The following is a 15133-nucleotide window of genomic DNA, read 5'->3' as shown; positions in this document are numbered from 1 at the left end:
GAATCAACAATCAACTAAGACGGAGTTCACTAGTTTCACGTGAAATCAGAAATAACGCATGTTTTGTAGGAGTTTTGAGACTCCTATTGTCCCATGTCGGGAAACATTGAATTGTCAATGGCCTTTATATAGGTCTAGTCCTTTATATTAACAGTTAAGATTTGGACCATTTGGAAATGAATTGAAGGCTTGGGCTTTATAGTTGTGGGATTAGGGTGCTATAATATAGTAGTTAATATTAATTAATCAAGACAAGAGCTTCGGAAGTTAAAATTAATCATAATTTTAATTTTGGATTAAGTTTTTAATTAATTTATTAATTAAAAAAAACGTTTTGATCAAGAGACACAACTCTGTGTATTTTCAAATACGCTGAACATGTATTTGAAAGGGTGTGAAACAACCTATATATATGCAATCAAGGGCGAAGCTACAGAGGAGCAAGGAGGGGCGTCCGCCCCTCCCCTCGCCGGAAATCTAGCCTTGGACTCGCCCCTCTGGTCCCGCCGGAAATGATGAAATGCTGTTTGTTTATGGGTTTTCCCTGCTGCTGCACGCAGGGTTCTAATTCTTTTTAAAAAAACTAGGCCAGAAAGCGAAGGCGTTTTGGTCCTGCTTGAAAAAAAATTAAAAAATCCTTCCTTTAGTGGGACGACGCCGTTCTGTTATTGAGTTAAAGAAAAAATAAATTATTTAAACGGGGACCAGTCATCACTCGTATCCCCTCTTTTCCTTTTTAATTTGGGTCCGCCACATGTCGGTTTTAACTCCACCATATTCTATTTTGCTGACTTTTTGTTTGTATTATCTTTTTTTTAACGTTTTAATTTCCTCATCATTTTCTCTATTCCACCATCTTCCTCTTTCTCAATTGTATTCCATATAAAAATATTTACCTAAAACTCCCAAATAGCAGGTCTTAGGTTCGATTATCGTCAAAAACAAATCTAAACCATTTTATTATGGCTAGCCCAATGTGAAGTGTAGCTAATTCCCCCTTAAGATAAATAATATTGTTTGTTAATAAATAAAAAACTCCCAAATAACGTGTAAACATTTTGTTATCCTTTTTTTTTTTAAAAATAACATAAGTATGGTTCAATGTTTATTTATAGATTATAGTACATTTATTAAGTGCAATATGTACTTATTTATATGATACATAATAAATTTACATAAATCCGCTTAAGCCTAGACTAAATTCCAGCCTGCCGCCCTGCTAGTGTCTAGTGTCTTTTAAAACCTTGGTTTGTATTGATAAATTATGAACGGCGTTAATATTGTCTACTCCGATTTGGTTGTCTACATTTTTGAGATATTTTACCTTTTTAAGTTTCGCCCCTCCCCTTGACGATTTCTGGCTTCGCCACTGTCTGCAATCACAGTTTCCAAGTAAAATCATCTTTTCTTCATCTTTTCCTTCCGTACTAAATTTTCAGAGAGTAAACACACAAAACAATTCGTTAGAATTCTATAATCCAGTTTGGGTTGTAGAATTAGGTAGTTGTATCCTGGTCGAGCAGACGTTGTAGAACCACAGGCCCAAGAGTGGGATGGAAATATTGTTCGAAGGACATAACTATTGTGCTACCTTCTACCTTTCATTCAATCAAGTTAGTATCATTTTAATTTCTGTATTTATTTTGTTATTTCATTTTGTATTGCAAGAATATTTGTGTAATAAAATATAAGTATTTCAATTTCTGTATTTTTGTTATTTTTTTGTTTCTGAATTGTTCTCTAGCATGTTTAAACAAATTGTTCATCAGTTACCACAAAATAAAGAGTGCACGTTAATAGTTAAAAAATTAAATATTAATTGAAACAATTTTTTGATATAATTTCATTTGACTAAATATTCTAGATAATACCTTATAACGTACCTGATAAATATTTAAGGGAATTGTTATTAGCACTAAATAAATCTTATTCTACACTTATCACAAATGTATTTTTCTTTCTAATTATAAAAAATTAGAAGTGTAAAATGAGATGTTTAAAATGCCAATAACAATTTCCATATTTAATTTTGAGAAATTAATATTAAGCCATATAACTGATGAGATATTTAAATTTGGTCAACTAAAGACAATTTTTTAATCTAATTTTAGTGAATATAAAATGCATGTATTTACACAAAATTTAAGTAAATAAAAAACAAAATTATGTACGAACATGTCTTAGTTTGTACAGAAATAATCTAATGGCATCTTAATAAAAAAATGTAGAATTTTAAATAAAAGATCATATTTCAAAAAGAGAGAGAAAAAATACATAGGCATGTAAAAGCTTGACAATAAGTCCAATGAGAGATTAAAGTTGGGTACCAAATCAATGATGGAATCAAATTTGTTCAATTACAGACAAATAATCCACGGGTTTCACATGAAATTGCAGAGACGTTATAGTAACAGTTACTAAAATTAAGCCCTGATTAAATATAGCTTATGACATGTGTATTACTTGTCATGTCATTCTACGTGAACTATTATTTTTGTCAACTCACGTGATGTTAGTACTAAAATTGATTTAGCCACAAACAAAGCATTCAACAGTTTCACGTAAAATGACATAGGATATTACACATAGGCCTGGTAAACGAGTCGTGTCTGTCGTATTTATATTGTTTTCGTGTAACACCTGTTATCTTAACGGGTCGTGTCGTGTCACATCTGTTATCTTAACGAGTCCTTAACACGGATAAAGTAACCCGACCCATTATGACCCATTAAGAAAAATATATATTTTTTCTTAAATTTGCACATACCATAAATTGCCACATAAATATTACTTCAAAATATTAAAATACATTTGTCGTTTAAGTATTACATCTATACTCGAAAATAAAAGACTAATAAAAAAACATCCATACACTATTAGTCTATTACAAAATATTAAATGTGTAAGGATATGCAAAATGAAAGAGTTTTTGTTTTCAAGGTTGTGAAACCTTTCTCAAAAGTTTAAACCTTGCCAATGGAACTCAAAACTTGGATGTTATTCCTTTTACAAAATACTCAATTTTCATCGATCATCATGAGGAAATTGTATTGGAACTTGGACTTGATTTATTGCCTTCAAGAGTTATGTTGATGATGTTTTCAGTAAGGTTTTCCACATCATAACTCTCTTCCACATAAACGTATAGAAAAACATTAAAAACCATTCAAATTATGAGAAGTTTACCAAAATAATTATGAAAAGAAATAAAACAATAGTATTATACCATATAAAAATATATTAGCCTCCAACCTAATGCACAATGGACAGCTGAGATTAAATCTCAGCTGATCCAATGGTCAGCAATTTTTATAATTTAATTTAAGATATATATATATATATATATAATTATTATAGTTGTTAGGGGTACAAAATTGTCAAATTAATATTGTTTAGGCCCAAAATAATAGTTTGGGCCGAGTATAGAATCATTCTCGGCCCGGAAGGCCTTGCGACAAGGATTCTATGGATCGTTCAGTACGTAGGCCTCCAAACCTAGGTCAGCTAGGTCATGACGTAAGACAGGTCGAGTCCTGGTGCAATAAGGAGTCTCGGCATGATTAATAACCCGAAAGCGAATCTGGGTCAATAAGGGACTAGGTTCACAATCATAATGAAAGTAGGATTGGTCGAGTCAGTGTTTGATCAGGAGAAGAAGTCCTAGTCCGAATAGGGTTTTAACTCGACCTTGGGGGATCTGTTGCTATAAATAGAAGAGGCTGTGCATCATTCAAAGCCCCTCCAATTCGATACACAACTGCCCTGCGCAAATTCTCTCAACAACTTTGAGATTTTTATTTTCTCTTTTCGCTGACACATCTTCCGTTGGCATCAACAGCATTGTGAAAGCAACCGGTGATATCTTAAGTCGGCATAGATAGCTCTGTCATCGTAGAATCAGTCGGTCTCGCAGTATCTTCCGTTGGCATCAACAACACTGCGGCGAGGACAATTGGTTATCTATCCCAGTCTCGGTCGAGAAGGATTTACGGATCCTTATTGATTGAGGTCATCTTCTTAGCCTTCTCGGCGAAGTGAGGTGTTACAGTTTATCGAGCTCGGCGCATTGCACGCCGAGTTATTTTATGATTGGATACTCCCAAGTGGGATTTAGAGTTCGGCATTCAGACGGCCGAACCACGTTCACTATTAAGACTTATATTCGCTTTGAGTATTTGTGCCCTTACACTTTGGTGTCAATTCGGCGAGAGTTTACTCTAACGAATAACATCACTATGACTGAATCCGACGACGGCGATTTGTGAACTTCGTAAGAATAGTAACCTTGTCTTCAGGTTCGAGAGCCCAAGAGGCCGATACGTGTTCCTTTCTCGGCCGCAGTCGCGAGACGCAGAAGTCAGCCGCGCGCCCAACGTAACATCAGCAAATTTACTCTTCGACCGAGCTCGGCCGACGAGTTGACACGCCCCGCATTCACCAAAGGACGTAGTTAGCTTATAGACTACTTGGCCTGCGCGCCACGTAGGCTTGGTAGTTTTTAGGGTCAACATTTTGGCACGCCCAGTGGGACCCAGTGCTAAACTACGAAGTTCATGCCAATTGAAACACGATCGGTAAAAAAGAAAACAGCTATGGGAAAGTCGACAGCCGATTTACCAACTCAGAACATAGGACACAATGTGCCACAAGCGCAGAATCCCATCAGCGCCGTGAAACCTGAGTCCATGAGCGTAACTCGCCGAGAAAGGGAAGTTAATCTCGGCGGTCAGTTTCGCAATCTCGAAATCCCCGACAGGAACACCTGCGTCTTCAATGAAGGGATAATAGAGGATTGTGACGATGATGGTGGCGAAGGATCTAATCCACCAACAAGGTCGTTTCTTCAAAAACGGCTTGACGAGCAATCTTGGACGGTTGAACAGACGCTTAGTCGAGGAATCGATAAACTTCATGACGTGTTACGCAATACCAATGAGGCACAAACCAGATTACTCGAAATACTGGTTAGTAAAGTCAGTGACGGTAGAACTTTCGATCTTGCCTAGCATTTGCCACCGAGGAACAATCTGTTACCAAGTGCACCGGCCGAGCCAATCCCTACTCGGCTCAAACCAATTAACTTGGAGAGAGGAAGAGGATCGAATAGTAGGTCAGATGGATCCGACCAGAGAGTGGAAGCAACACCCGTCGATATGACCGAGGTCCAACGGATGATCGAGTCGGCCATGAAGAAAGGGCCGAAGTTCCCTAAGTTTATACACCCATATCCAGCTTATGTGGAACAGTTCGAATACCCTAGAGGTTTTAAAATCCCAGATTTTAGCCTTTTTGCCGGAGAATCATCCTTATCATCGTTAGAACATGTAGCTCGTTTCACCGCGTAATACGGAGACGTCAATAGTGACTTTCACAAGCTGCGACTTTTCAATTTTTCGTTGACTGGTTCAACGTTCGCTTGGTATATTAACCTCTCACCGAACTCCGTCCAGAGTTGGGAGGAGTTGGTCGAGAAATTTCATGAGTAGTTTTATCGGCCGGGAATGGAAATGTCAGTATCCTCGCTAGCAAGGATGGCTCAGGCATCTGACGAATCACCAATGGATTATCTTACCATATTTAAATCAGCCAGGAATTGGTGCCGAGTACCTCTCCCCGAAGTCGAATTCGTCAGGCTTGCTCTGAACGGTCTTGACGTTGAATACAAAAAGAAATTCTTGGGGGCAAACTTTCGGGATATGTACGAATTAGCCCAACATGTCGAGCAGTATGATTATTTGCTCCGCGAGGAAAAGATTTCGAAAGCTCCATCTCGAGGGACGATTTACAAGAATCCTACTGTCAATTATGCATCAACTGAGGATGAATGCGTTAGTGTGGATGCAGCTGAGATAGTGATAGATAAGCCATACGTTTGCAAGGCACTGACTCAAGTTGACTCTAAGGAAGTCAAAATCCCCTCGGCCACTGAAGGAACACTGAAACCGTCAAAAGTTTATACTTTTGATATTACAAAAGCCGATGCAATTTTTGATCAACTGTTATCAACGAGGATCATCAAACTTCGGCCTGGGCACAACATTCCCAAGGCCGAAGAGCTTAAAGGAAAGATATATTGCAAATACCACAATTCAAGCAAACATACGACAAACAATTGCGTCGTGTTTCGAGACAACGTCCAAAGCTGGATTGATAATGGCAAACTAAAATTTCCAGAGAAGAAGATGAACATTGATACTGACCCGTTCCCCACGGCAACAGTAAATATGGTCGATGCGTGCCTACCTAAGGATAAAGGGAAAGGGAAGGCCGAAGTTGTTGCGACGCAACGCTTTCGAAATCAGAATTCTCGGCCACGTTTCATGGTCGATATTCGTTCAAACGAACCACCTACAGCTTTAACGGGACCCGCTATTATCAAACCTATGATGGATTACAGCACCGATGAAGACAGTGGGACGGCGGTTTTATGCAGTAAATGTAGAGCAAAGTTAACAGTGAGCCAGAGGAGAAGCCCTCTTCGCTTATAACGGAACGACCTACGGCCGCAACCCAGCAAAAGGTAACCAACGTAGGCCAATATCAAGGGGTTTTTGATAGGCTCGGTCATAAAGTGAGGATGGAAGAGACACCCTCAGTCAGGCGGTGCCTTGATTTTGATGCTTCATTTTATGATGAGGATTACTATATACGTAACTCTAGCAGCTCGGAATCATCTCGGAGCCAAAAAACTTTCAAACCTCCTGAACCTAGAGACCAACGTTGGTATACATATCACTCTTTGAAAGGCGTCTATACTGCACTGTCCAAATCTCAGAAACGCCGGTACCAAAGGATAAATTGCATGGCCCGCCGACGGGCAACCCAAGAAACTTCGGTCCCTAAATGGCGGTCGAATGACACAATTATCACTGACGATGAACGACCACCTCCAGTTATTATGACAGAGTTGGTTCAAGGGAAACGGTTGGTCAATCGAGATATCAAAACCACGTTCGAAGAGGCTGATAAACGGATCAAACTGCTTCTTCGGCCTGGGGAGATGAAGGCACGCTTCGAGTATTTCAGGTAAGAAGCTGAAAGCAAATTAGCCTCGCCGGCCATCCAAGAGCCTTTGATCAAAATTCAACGGAATTTGCATCCACCATTCCTCGGGGAGGCCTTGGAATATATGCGAGAGTTTCATAAGAAACATTCGGCCAACAATCTGTATGGTTTGCCGAAAGCATGTCAAGACACAATTGATCTGGTCCAAACTTGCCCTGATGCCGAGCAAATCATTCAGAACACCTCAGACCCAGGATTGAAAGCAAGGTTCCAGCACATACGAGAAGATCGTGTTCTTGGATTTGAAGTCGACCCATATACTGATATCGATGCCGCTGACCTTCCTTTCTCAATAGAGGACCTTTAGTATTTACGATATCACTTCGAAGTATTTTCGGCTGTGTCTCTCTTCGGCCTTACGGCCGATGAAATAGCACGTGTTGCACGATTGGATGCCTATCTCGACACCAGAGTCGCCCGGATGCATTACCAGGAGCAAGTTCAGGTCTTGGCCCGAAGCACACTTTCAATCTCAACCTCACCTGAGGCAATTACGCAGAACCAACAGGCTGCTGAAAAGACGTCGCAGGATCAAACCATTGAAGAAGGAACAGAAGAGTCTCTTTGTCCAACTCTGACGGCAGCGGAGGCCGCAGTCGCCGACCAGACAAGAGATGCAAGGAGCGAAGAAGATCCTAACCTGATGGGCCCGTCAGTTCTGGATAACATGGAAATCAGTATGGTTCATGTTTTGCCCGCTGATTTTCTGTCAAGCACAGCACAACCGAGTTTCCTTGATGGTGACGTAATTACCGAGGAAGCCGGTCACATTGATTTTGTAACTATTGCTGATGACGACTCTACAACAAAAGATGACAATATCAAAGCAGCTTTGGCCGAATTGTTTCCTCATTCATCATCGGCCAAACTTTATCATTTAAAGCCATTGTATGTCACGGCCCATATCGAAGGGTATCTAGTCTCCAAAGTTTTTGTCGACTGCGGAGCGACGGTCAATATCATGCCTGTAAACATCATGAAGGCGTTACGTCGCTCCAATGACGAACTCATTCCCTCCAGGATCACAATGAGCAGTTTCGTCGGAGACAAATCACAAACCAAATGGGTGCTTCCTTTAGCGGTAAATATTGCCGGCCGAAATCACATGATCGCCTTTTTATCGTCGACTCCAAGACTGAGTATAATGCTCTGCTCGGTCGAGACTGGATTCATCAAACCAGCTGTATTCCTTCATCATTATATCAAGTGCTAGTTTTCTGGGACGGCAAATCGGTCATCGTTCACCCGGCCGATAGTCAGCCCTTCGAAACTAACATGATCCAAGCACGGTATTACGATGACCACGTCAGCTATATCACCCTACAGGGTTTCAATGACGAAGGACGGCCGACTCAGATTTCTGTTCAAAAAACCATCGAGGTTGGCGTCGAAACTGTCCATCAGGATTCGGCGAGACTCGGTTTAGCTAATTTCATCCCCGAAGCTGATGTTTGACACCGATCGGGAAAAACGTAGGGCCGCGGTTTCATCTACCATGGAACGACTGCTGGCCCATTGGTATACTATATCTGAACAACCAAATTCGGGCGTTAACCTCGTCGAGTTCCTTGCCGAAGGAGATAATGGTCCTGTTTTATCTCTTGACAAAAATCAAGCCGCCCCGGCCGAGCTCGAAGATAATCGGCCCCAAGTCAAAGATCCCTTGGAAGAAGTTAATGTTGGGACGGCCGATGACCCACGGCCTTTATTTATTAGTGCTTTACTTCCCCAACCTCTGAAGAACGAACTTCGTGCCCTGCTGGAGGAGTTTAAAGATTGTTTTGCTTGGAGTTATCATGAAATGCCTGGTTTAGATCGTACTCTCGTCGAGCATGAGTTGCGTATTAAACCTGGATGTAAACCTTTCCGTCAACCACCTCGACGCTTCTCGACCGAAGTTCAACTCGGTATCAAGGATGAACTAGTTCGGCTTTTGAAAGCTGAGTTCATTCGGACATCTCGATATGTGGAATGGTTGGCCAATATCGTTCCTGTTTTAAAGAAAAATGGTGCATTGCGCATTTGCATCGATTTCAGAAATCTGAATCTGGCAACTCCTAAAGACGAGTATACAATGCCGATTTCGGATCTATTAATCGATGCCGCGGTGAATCATGCGATCTTGTCCTTTATGGATTGACACGCCGGGTACAACCAAATTTTCATTGCCGAAGCTGATGTGCACAAAACTGCTTTTCGCTGCCCGGGGGCACTCGGTACTTACGAATGGGTTGTCATGCCATTCGGCCTCAAAAACGCCGGCGCCACATACCAACGGGCAATGAACACTATATTTCATGATTTAATTGGAACCATCGTCGAAGTCTATATTGACGATGTTGTAATTAAGTCCAAACAACAGCGGACTCATTTGGATGATCTCCGACAGGCTTTCCTTCGTATGCGTCAACACAATCTTAAGATGAATCCTGCCAAATGTGCATTCGGTGTGTCGGCCGGTAATTATCTCTGTTTCCTCGTGCATCACCGTGGAATTGAAGTGGACGAGAATAAAGCACGTGCAATCATCAGTGCTCCACCCCCGACGACGAAGAAACAACTGCAGTCCTTACTCGGCAAGATAAATTTTCTCCGCCGATTTATAGCTAACTCGGCAGGTAAAATGAAAACGTTCTCGACGCTTTTGAAACTTAAGGACTCAGATAAGTTTGCGTGGACCGACGAGCATCAGGCAGCGTTTACATAAATCAAAGTCTCCCTCACGACACCACATGTCCTTGTTCCACCCCGGCGCGGTAAACCTCTCAAACTATATATCTCGGTGGCTGAAGAGTCCATCGGCTGCCTCTTCGCCCAAGATAACGATGCCGGGCGAGAGCAGGCTATTTTTTACCTCAGTCGAAATCTTAATCAACCAGAAATCAATTATTCCGCCGTTGAGAAGCTCTGTCTCGCCGTGTTATTCGCCGCCTTCAAGCTTCGGCATTACATGCTTCCGTCGGTCACACAAGTCATTGCCCAAACCGACGTTATCCGGTACATGCTTACCCGGCCAATCGTAAAAGGCAGAATTGGGAAGTGGACGATGGCGTTGTTCGAGTTTAGCTTGCAATATGTGCCCCAGAAAGCTGTCAAAGGCCAGGCATTGGCCGACTTCCTTGCTCAACACCCTTCCTCCTACGGTTTTAGGGACACCGATGTCGAAATCGGCATGGTTGAAACACGCGACAACTACTGGACGATGTATTTTGACGGTTCAAGTACTTCATCCTCGGCCGGCGTTGGCATTGTCATTCAATCTCCTAACCACGATCTTTGGTATTTCGCTTAAGTTGGATTTCGACTGCACCAATAATCAGGCCGAATACGAAGCCCTTATCATCGGCTTTGGCCTCCTTCATGACTTGCGGACCACCCGTGACCTCGTCCTCGGTGACTCTGAACTTGTGATTAACCAACTTAATGGGTCGTTCCGCTGCATGAGTTGTACCCTGGCACCCTACCACATGGTTGCCAGCTATTTGGCCGAATTCTTCGACGGTATTACTTTCGAGCATATTTCCCAGATTCATAATACCGACGCGGACGAGTTGGCTCAAATCACCTCCGATGCACAACTCCTGGGGGGCAAGCTAGGCCGAGAAATACCGGTGTTACGACAGCTGTACCCAGCCTTGGTTAACTAGCAAATCCTCCGACGCGACAACGTGATACGCACCAGAGTCATGTCCTTACCTTCGTTGCTAGATCGACAAGACTCTATAGAGGTTTGTGCTGTCGAGGCAATACCAGATGATTGGAGAAAACCCATTATGCAGTACCTTGACAATCCTAATGGCAAACATGGTCGTAAAACACGAGTTCACGCGCACGAACTATGTCATGTATCAAAACGAGTTATACCGAAAAGGCGAGGACGGACTGCTACTGCTATGCCTCGGCCCCCAAGAGGGTACTCAGGCGATCACAGAAGTCCATGAAGGGGTTTGCAGAGCTCATCAATCCGAACGGAAAATGCGATGGCTACTTCGACGACACGGTTATTTTTGGCCAAGAATACTAAAGGATTGTATCGAGTTTGCACGATGATGCATACAGTGCCAGATACACGGGCCTATACAAAGGGTCCCGGCCGAATCGTTGCATTTGGTCATTAAACCATGACCGTTTAGAGGTTGGGCCATGGACGTGATCGGCAAAATCACGCCATTGTCCGGGGCTGCCAAGCACGCATGGATAATAGTAGCAACCGATTACTTTACTAAGTGGGTCGAAGCGAAATCATATGCCGAGCTGACATCCAAAGAAGTTTGCGACTTTGTGGAGGAACACATTGTGACCAGATTCGGCGTACCAGAAACAATCATAACCGACAATGGCACAATCTTTACAGCCGAAAGGTTTAGAGAGTATACGACAACTTTGAAAATTCAGCTTGAACAGTCTACACCATATTACCCACAAGCAAACGGGCAGGCCGAGGCAAGTAATAAAGTGTTGATCGGCATTCTCGAGAAAATAATAAAGGAAAGGCCCGGTATGTGGCATTTAAAGTTGAATGAGGCTTTGTGGGCGTATCGAACATCACCCCGATCAGCGACCGGGACGACCCCGTATGCACTAACCTACAGACATGATGCAATGTTACCAGTCGAGTTAAGCATAAATTCGTTGCGGTTAATTGAACAAAGTAGTTTGTTTAGCGCCGAATATAATCAGTCCATGAGACAAGAGTTAGAAGATTTGGAAGAAGCGCGACTTGATGCTTATAACTTGCTGGTGGCACAAAAACGGATTGCCGAGCGAGCCTATGATCAAAAGGTACGACAGAAAACATTCGGCGAGGGAGAATTGGTTTGGCAAACGGTGTTGCCCGTAGGACTAAAAGACCCTAGGTTCGGTAAGTGGTCGCCAAATTGGGAAGGGCCGTTTGTCGTACATAAGGTATACGGCAAATGAGCATATCATCTTAGAGATCGGACCGGTCTAGTTCATAAATTACCGATCAATGGGCAGTTTCTGAAGAAGTACTATCCGATCACTTGGGAAATGCGGGAGTAAAACATTCATTTCATTAAATTCGATAGAATACAAAGTGAGCTGGTCGACCGGTTTACATAATAGTCAAAATAAATTCAAGGCGAAGAAGGTAGAAGAGTGCCGAGCAGGGCCTTCAGCTCTAACCACCGCACCTCGCCCATGATGACCTCGGCCTGCTGGTTCTTCTTCTCCAGCTAACTGCTCGACCCGTTTTGTGTTCGCCGCATACTCGGTCAAGTAAGCTTTGCCGCCCGACTCAAAGTCCTTAGCAAGCTCGGAGGCAATGGCCGACCTGTGTTTCGCCAATTCGGCCATTTGACGGTCGAGGTCGGCCAAGACCTCTCATTTGCCTTTAAAGCATCGATCTTTGGACGGAGAGTATCTTGGACGGCCGTGGTAGCTTGCAGGTCTTGTTCGGCCTTTAGAGCGTTCTGGAAGGTATTAAAGGTTTCCCGAACCCGCTCCAAGGTAGACGACGCCTGAACGATAGCCTTGCCGCTCAGGTGACCATCGGCTCTGAGGTCGTTTAGACATGCACCGAGCAAATCAAGACCGTTGCACTCGAGTACTTGCGACGCCGAAAGCGCAAGACCTCTTGCAACCGAGTTAGAGCAGTTGAATCAGCAGCGTCAGTCGCGGCGGCCGAAGGACCAGCCCCTCCAGTTGTGCTGGACATGAGGGCTTTGAATTCGGCTTCCCATGAAGCCTGCACACAAAAATAAAGTTGAGCTTAAAGAAATCCTAAAAAGATAGCAAGAAGGTTTTGTTTCTTTTAACCTGCCGAGAGGAGACTTCGGCCATGTCTTCAGGATCGTTGCTCGAACCTAAAGAGCTTAATGGCCGAGCCCAGTGTCTTAGACTGCTTCTCAGTTCACGCGACCGATGGAGGTTATCTATATTCGATGGCCACTGAGGCGGCCAAGAAATATAGATAACACATTTCGACGCATAGAATTTTCGATGAAAAGAGTGTGCAGGCACCTGACATTTAGTATTTTCCTGGTTTAGAGTTTTTACGGCCGAAAACTAACCAAGAAAAGGCGGAATGAGGTACTTACAAAGGCCGAAGTAACCTCCTGCGGAGGAATATTGAGATCCTGGTCTTGCGGATGAACGGGCATCTCCGCCGATGTTTTTGGCTCCCCGACAGGTCGTTTACCGCGATCAGCCGTAGACGGGCCGACTCGGACAGCAACTTCGCGCACGGAGTGGAGGGCCTGGTCTTGCGGGTGAATGGGTGCTTCCGCCGTCGCTGCTGGCTCTTCGGCCGGTGGTTTGCCATGGTCGGCCGTCGTAAGGCCGACTTGGACAGCCGCCTTGGACACGGAAAGAGGTTGACGATGGGAACGAGGGCGACTCGCCAGAGGCATTTCATCGCTCCCTTCACTCTCCTCCATAACGACGACCGAGGGTTTTACAGAAGAAGTTTTCTCGGTCGGGGGGACTGCCTTTTCTAAGATAGGTGCATCCTCGACCAATGGAACAACAACTGGTTTCCTAACCTTAGAAACAGGCCGCACTTGGACTGCTTCCTCGGTCGGAATTGGCTGATTCTCGACCAAGGCTTGGGCAACGGGGGGAAAAAGGGAAACGCCAGGAGTTGTCGCTCCCGTGGTTTGACTGGAGATGATGTGAATCTCCCGTTCTCCTTTCCTCGCCAGCCTTTTTGACCCGTTTGGCGGGCCGAGGGGGTTCGACGATCGGCTCGGCTTCTCGACGAGGCTGTTTACTCGGCAAAGCCTGTGCGGAAACCTCGGTCTTTTTAGAGACGATCGATTTTTTCTTGGCCACAGCTGCAGCGACCGCCTCTACCTTTTTCAACGGTCGACTACCTGAGAACGTAAAAACAAATCAGCAAAACCGATCAATACTTCAAAATTGAAAGGAAAAAATGGAGAAATAAACAGTTACCTTGGGCTTGGGAGACATAAGCCTTCTTAGGTTGATCACCGAAAAGTTTGTCCAAAACGGTTTCGACCGGAACACCAAAGAACTCATGGGTATACTTTTCCCACCACTCACCAAAAGTATTGGTGCTAAGTGTTTCTGGGATGGCCGGTCGAAGGCGGAAACTTTGGCATTGCTCTTGAAACTCCCTCTTGGCGATATTGCATTCCTTCTCTGAGGAACCAGGCTCGCGTCCACGGCTTAAGACAGTTCGTGAGGAGAGAAGGGGGACTGGGCAGCCTTGGAGGTAGCCAAGCTGTCGAGCCATGAAGTTAGGATGGTACACTTCCCAGCCCGCTCGTTTCCCATCACAACCGAGAGGAAGGTCGCGAGTGAGCACGAATGACCCCCAGGACTGACGAAGGTCGGTATCTTCATCCGTGCCCCACATTGATGTAGGTAGCTTGATTGAGGAATGATATTCTCGACGACGACATATCAAGAACTCGTCGTTGGAAAGGTCATCAAGGGCGAAAAAATATCTAAATACCTCTTCGGCTTGGTGATGGGGTGTTGGTCGGGAGGCCAGCTGAGGCCCAAGCGCTTCCGTTGGCAAGAAATCGACGATTGCCGGCCGAATGGAGGTGAAGTAAACTTGCAGTCAGAGTTGAAAGACCCGATGGGACCATTCTGGTATGGGTTGATCTTGTGAATGGTCGTCTCAGCCAGACAGCGGAAGAGATGGGCAAAAATGTTGGAGCTAAGTGACAGGGCGTGACCACTAGCCAGGGCCTCGGCCACCGGCATGTTCTCGACCAAGCATTTGTTAGATTTAGTACAACAAATGTACTTGTTGTACCAATAGAAGAGGAAAGCCTCATGTTCCCCTTCTCGCAGAGCCTCTTCTCATTGGTCGGAAAAATGGAGATAGAGGGTGTTGTAGTTGAAGAAGTTCTTGTGGAGTTTTTAAACGTCTTCTTTCGAGGGGATTTGACCCTCACTGCTCAGCATCTCAAAAGCCCGTCTGTCGAAAAGCGTCTTCAGGTCAAGGTTCGACGAGTACCCAGAGAGGGCAGCATCGATGGGGATTCCAGATGCTGAAGTTCCCAAAATGGCGGTGATATCAAGAATGGTAGAGCCAACGGGACCAAGAGGGAGGACCATGGTGTTGGTGGCCGAA

The sequence above is a fragment of the Malus domestica genome, chromosome 06, assembly GCF_042453785.1.
Source record: "Malus domestica chromosome 06, GDT2T_hap1".
Classification (NCBI taxonomy): Eukaryota; Viridiplantae; Streptophyta; class Magnoliopsida; order Rosales; family Rosaceae; genus Malus; species Malus domestica.
This window is presented reverse-complemented; position numbering follows the sequence as displayed.